At 48.3% G+C, this 6,000-nt stretch overlaps 1 protein-coding gene across 1 annotated transcript in view; it reads right to left on the bottom strand.

The window, feature by feature from the left end:
- ZSWIM5 (zinc finger SWIM-type containing 5) overlaps positions 1–611 on the bottom strand; it is a 58,608-nt gene extending 57,997 nt beyond the window's left edge. The window contains exon 1 of the mRNA XM_019474175.1: positions 551–611. The gene's annotated coding sequence lies outside the window, so the exon portion shown is untranslated. The remainder of the gene's footprint in view (positions 1–550) is intronic.
- Positions 612–6,000: the final 5,389 nt, after the last annotated feature.

Below are 6,000 nucleotides of genomic sequence, written 5' to 3' on the forward strand. Positions count from 1 at the left end.
GACCAGGGTCATCCAACCATGAGGGACCCACGATCGGGCAGGCGACTCAACCACCACCTGCAGATACAGAAGGCACAGACACACCACGGCTGCCATGGAGAATGTTGGCGCTGGTCAGCCGGGCTGGGGGAACGGCCACACAAGCAGCCCAAGCTCACGGAAGTCATGAAGCAGCACCCGTGTGCTCAAAACACATCAGGCTGCAACCCCCTGCCTTGGGGACCATGAAGCCTCGATGGTTTCTGCTGTCACCATTCCCTCCATACCTCCAACCCAGGAAGGGGACACCAAGCTCAGGCTGTTGCAAACAATCCCTGGCCAACGCTGCCCAGGACAATGCACCTACATGCAAATTTGCCAACCAGCAGCTGTTGAACGCACACACAGGTCCTACACATTCCCACATAAATAATCCATGTAGCAAGGAGGCCTCTGCACTACATTTGCCCTGACACTGACCTAGGAGGAAAGGATGTGCAATCAGGTCCTTAAACTTTAATGAATCACCTTGAAAAAGAATACAACAGTTACCAGCTTAAAAATACACTACCATTAGCAATTTCAATGGAGAGGAGAGATGAAGGAGGAGGATGCCTCTTCAATAGTCCAGATCTTCGTAGCTCTCAGAGTTCAACATGTACTGGCATCTCTGAAGATGTGGCTGGACCTCCTTTGGCTGGCCAGCCGTGCCATGAAAGCACAGGACCCACTCTCCGATCATCAGCTCCCTCCCCTGCACTTGCTTTCAGCACTGAACGTCTTCCACACCCCCGAAGTCAGCTGGGCACGCAACCGATCCTCCAGATAAACAGCCCGACATTTAACAGTGAGACTCAGGCTACAGCCATAGATCATCAACAGAAAAAGCAAAGCTGTGATCTGAAATCTTATCTGGTCGCTGCAGAAATGCAGTGGAGAAGGTCAACTTTCCATCATTCAGCAGAGACTCAGTGCCAGCTCATAAAGAAACACTAAAAAATATCGCTGTTGAATTAAGACAACTTTGGGGTTTCTGCTTTGCAGCCAAATATCACTCAGCGGTCATTAAACAGATTTTTTAGCCATCAGTGGAACATTAGAAATTCCATGAATTTGAAGTTTATTATTTCCACGATACAGTTTATACTTTTTTCAGGATTTATACTCCTTGGCTTCACTATTTCAGCTATAAATAAAACCATTTGCTAAGTTGGCTGATACACCGCAGCCCATGACTGGCACATTTATGCAAGTTGGCTGAAAAACAAGACAGTTCAAGGAATCGCCAGAAACACTAAATCCAGTTATTTCAAATCCATTTTGAAACATCTAATAAATCTGCAGGGATCACTTGATATACAGAACTGGCTAAACTCAAGTAGCCGTGCTTCTGCGCAGCTTCTCTGACGTTTACAGATTGGCTGATGTGCATTTTACAGCTTTCTGTCTCAAGTCCTTCACAGTCCATCACAAAATATTCATGTCTTTGGAAAGGAAACCAGGAGAAAGAAACAGCAAAAGAGATTCAGCAGAACAGTCTTATAGGATTCCCCATGCCTTCCCACAAGAAGCTGGAAATGGAAAGGAGACCCACATCCATGGCTTCCCATCTTGGTGGGATGCACCTGGCAGGAATAGGATGGGGCATGCAGGGGTCTTTGCACCCTAGGCACCCCAAGCAAGAGGACATCCCATGTATCACTCAAGAGACTAGTCTCCACTCCCCCAGACCTCCTGGAAGATACTTTCCTTGATAGAGAAGATATAGCAGCTTCTTAAGAGAGAGCATAACGTTCCCTTTCATCAGCTTTACACCTACAACAAAACTATTCCAGAGCTGTTGCCCCCGGGGCTTGTACACTCAAGACGTGTTTTCATCACGTGTTACGGCAGCAACCAGTGGTGAGAGGTGCTAGGAGGGGAAAAGTATCAAGTGAACCTGAGTGCTGCAACTTTGACCTTGCTTGAAGTCAGTGTAAATACAGGCTCATCTCAAGCAAAAAGCAGATCTGGAAGCTGCTCTGGTCCACCAACAAGCTCCAGCAAGATGGTAAGCCTGCACAGCTACTCCCTAAGTCAAAGGGAGCTGGAGAGCTTCAAGCTTTGCGAGGCTGGGCCAGTGGCAAACACTGCATTGGACTAAATTTATGCAGCTTTTGGGTTAGATGGAAATGCTGAAATCTGCCCAACTCTCAGTGCTCCCTGGTTAGCAAGAGGCAAGTGATGAAAGACCTGATCACAGGAGAAAAAAAAATAAAGACATCCGACTCAACGTTTTTATCATAGCACTTGTAATCTGTGCCCTGGGAACTACTCGGAAACAGAAAGTAACTCTAGCCTCAGGATACATCAACAGATCTTACCCCAGCACACAAGGGACTGACGGCAGCTTTGCCTCTCCAGTAAGACAAGCAAGCCAAAGGAGAAGGCATGAAAGTCATCTCACTGGGAAAGGGCTGTGCAGGAAACCCTGAGCTAGAGGCAGGGGCTGAATATTCAACAGGACCTTACTTTCTGAGCAAAACAAAAACCTTGCAAAGCTGCTCAGACAGGTCATCAGCATTGCAAAAGCAACACAGGCCCTCCAGGAACAAACTCAAGGTGTGTGGTGCCCTCAGCCAGGAGAGAGCAACTTGAGCCCTGGGGAAACTGCAGAACTGAGCCTTGATTCGGCCAAGAAAGATGGGAGGAAATAAATCGGAGGACTAATAGATCAGAGCCACAGGCCAGGGCTTCCCCTCCTGCCTCCCCTGCTCCAGGAGGTCCTGTGTCCAGGCAGGAGCCGATTTTGTCTTAGCCACTGGTCAAAGCCACACTTCTGAGCTTTGGTTTGGGGCTCTCTGACCTCCAAGACTGACAGCTTGGGTACACTCCCTGCTAGCTGCGCATTGGATTTTCCTTACCTGAAAGCATCATTATTGCTTGGAAGTCCCTCCTCTCCCTTTGTATCTCTCGAACCGCAGCAATAGATAGCTGCCAGCAGCCATATTTCATCCATGGAAATGCCAACCATTTTGGAGAATACAACACTCAATAAAACCAGTGGGATGTTTTTATCACTCTGCCCTGTCTGGTTAACAGCTGACGAGACTACAGCTCCCAACAGCACGCTGCTAGGTAATTCACCTCCCTGCTGCCCCCAACCCTTACAGGATAACACTGCTGACCACCACTGCAATGTTGCAGCACCCAAGATGCAAGCCAATGCTAGATACTTTGCCTCTGCTCCTGCCACTGAGAGCCAAAAAGCAATCATTCCCTGCTCCTCCCTGGTGCAACTGCTCAGAAATTGCTGAGTTCAACCTTACTTATCACTGGATGTAGTGCAGTTCTGTCTTCTAATCCCCTACATCTGCATTTTGTACAGCCCTTTTCTAAGGCTCCTCAGATTTGCTTACAGTTTATCACCCTGCTCAAGCAAGATGACGCATCTTTAAACTTTCCACTCAAAAGAAGCGCTGAGGGATGAAACCATTCAAAACCCAAGAAGCTGCCTTGGAAAATGGTCCCCACAGAAAATGGCCAGCAGGAGTTTTTTTTAAAGTCATAAACATAATGAGACAAGGGATTATCTTTTCTGTTGGAAAGACTCCTCGTTCCTGGTATCATAACAAAATATTGAACCATTTGAGAACTTTTCTTCTTAGCTTTGCTCAAAAACTAGGACTATGACAAACAAGTGCTGAGCTCAGAGTAAAAAAACAAACAAACAAAAAAAAGAACGTTTCTGTTTTCCTATGTGTAGAGCAGAAAAAGGCTTCCCAGCACAGACCTAACGAACAGCCCCTTCTCCTCTATCGCAACTCAAGAAGTCCTTGTATGCCTCCAATTTAGATGACCCTAGAGCAACCGAGATCTTCCAGGCCCAGGCTGAAGTGTCTTCACCAATACACCCTGGCAGTCAGAAAGGGTTTATCGTAGTCTCTAGAAGCTCAAATACACTTCAGAAGTTTTAAGGTCCCTGGATCCAAATGAGAAGAAAACCAGCCCAGCCTGGCTGGCAAAGTTATTTTTGGTGGAAAAGCCCAAGAGGAGCCAGGCAACACACACACACACCAAAGAGAACAAGATCTAAGAGCGGAGATGCTGCTGCCGTCTGGCTGCCTATGGGGTTGACCTTTACGTCCTTCCCCCTTACAAGAACCTCAGCTTCACACCCACCTGCAGGTCCCTGGGGACCCCCATCACACAGGAGAGGGCATTGGCTCCAGTTCACCCGGGCTTTGGGGTCTGGACAGCGCACGTGCACCAATCCAAGCAACAAGGACAAGAACAACAGGGAACCATTTCACCCCATGTCTTAGAGCCATCAGCCCACTCTTCCTCTTTGCTCCCGACGCTGCAGGGAGCCTCTGATACTAACCAGCTCCCTAAGCACAACCCCCAGCACCTCACTGCTCAACGGGGGAGGCTCTCCGTGGGGGTTTGGGATGCGTTTCAAAGACAAAATGTTGCCAGAACAGGAAAACCCTGCATAAAAAACAAACAAGCAGAGCTACTGCTCTACATCAGGCCCACAGGAAGCCAAGGATGCCTCCAAGCACCCAGGGCCCCCCAGCAAGGGTGCTAAACCAGGAAGCACATGGCCTGGCAACCCTGAAGAGCACATGCTGCCTCCCACATCAGAGCCTTGAAGAATTATTTGTACACGTGGCCTTCCCTCATGGAAGGGAGATGGAGATGATCTGACCAGCCCTGCCATTAACAGCACCAGGCTGGGGAATAGTCACTGCACTCGTGGACAGTATCTTCAATAGGAAGGTTTGGGCAGGACAGACAGAAGAAAGCAAGCCAAGTTTTACTTGGCCCAGCAGCAGGCAGAGGGACCCGAAATGATGTCCCAGTCCGACACACAACCACTGCTGGGAGCAGAACCCAACGCCTTGCTCTACCAGGGCTGGTCTTGTAGAGCCAATGCTACTGGACCAAACCCCTGCAGACTCAGCTGAGCCCTGGGAAAATGTTTACTAAACCAAGGGAATATCTGTCAGCCCTTTGCGCTTGGTTTATCATCTGGAGAAGGCAGGACCCTCCACAGCGCAGGCAGATGCTACAGTCACTCTGATTCCAGAAGGAAACTTTTGCCACTACATGTGCAACCACTTTTCTACACTCTGTCCCAGTGATGTTCCCACATTCAGAAAAAAAAAAAAAAAAAAACCACCCAAACATTCCCTTTGGTTAGGTTAAGTTAGCAGTTTTTACTGTAAGGTTCAAGCTAGACTTCGTGACTACCTGTGTAACCATAAAAGCGCACATTGGCATGACTGGCTTCCTCAGATCTTAATTCATCTTTTTTAGATCTAAAGAGAAAAAAATAAAAGATAAGCTCTAAAAAGAAAATAAAGCTCTAAGTCCCCACCAGGTGATTTCTTACTCTCACCTGGATTTGGCACGCAGATGTACAGCACCACCGGCACCCGGGTTGATGGAGAACATGCTCACACCAGCAGCAGAAAAACGGTCCCAACCGCCCCAGCCATCACATCTCCTTCCCTGGGCAACCCCAGCGCAGCACTGCAATTTATTACAGATGGCTTCATCAACGATAACCAAACACGACACCCAGTCACCCCGATTTCGCTTGCAGTCCAGCTGTCCTGGAGAAGGGACAAGCCATCACACCGCTGGGCTAAGATGCAATCAAATATTTAAGTTAACGTTTCTTCTCTAGGTCAGCTTCTCCTTCCTCCTGCCGGCAGCTACCAAGTGGCAGAGTGATCTTCTTGCATTACCGTGACAACCCGAGGATGGGTTACAGCCATCGCCAGGCTGCTGAATGGCAGAGTTTGGGTACTTGACATGCTACAATAGAATACGTTTGCCTTTTTTCGGAAATGAGAGGACGACATTGTGAAGCAGTTAAAGCCAGACATCCAAGCGAGGCCATCACCACACACAGGCTCAAAAGGCTTTGTCTGCCTTTCTAAGAGAAATTTCATAATATGCAAGGGTGAGCAGTCAGCAAAAGGCTTGGATCTCTCGACTTATAATCATCCCCGGTTTCCTCACAACGGCCCT

This window comes from Aptenodytes forsteri, unplaced genomic scaffold (assembly GCF_000699145.1).
Source record: "Aptenodytes forsteri isolate BGI_AS27 unplaced genomic scaffold, ASM69914v1 Scaffold119, whole genome shotgun sequence".
NCBI classification, from domain to species: domain Eukaryota; kingdom Metazoa; phylum Chordata; class Aves; order Sphenisciformes; family Spheniscidae; genus Aptenodytes; species Aptenodytes forsteri.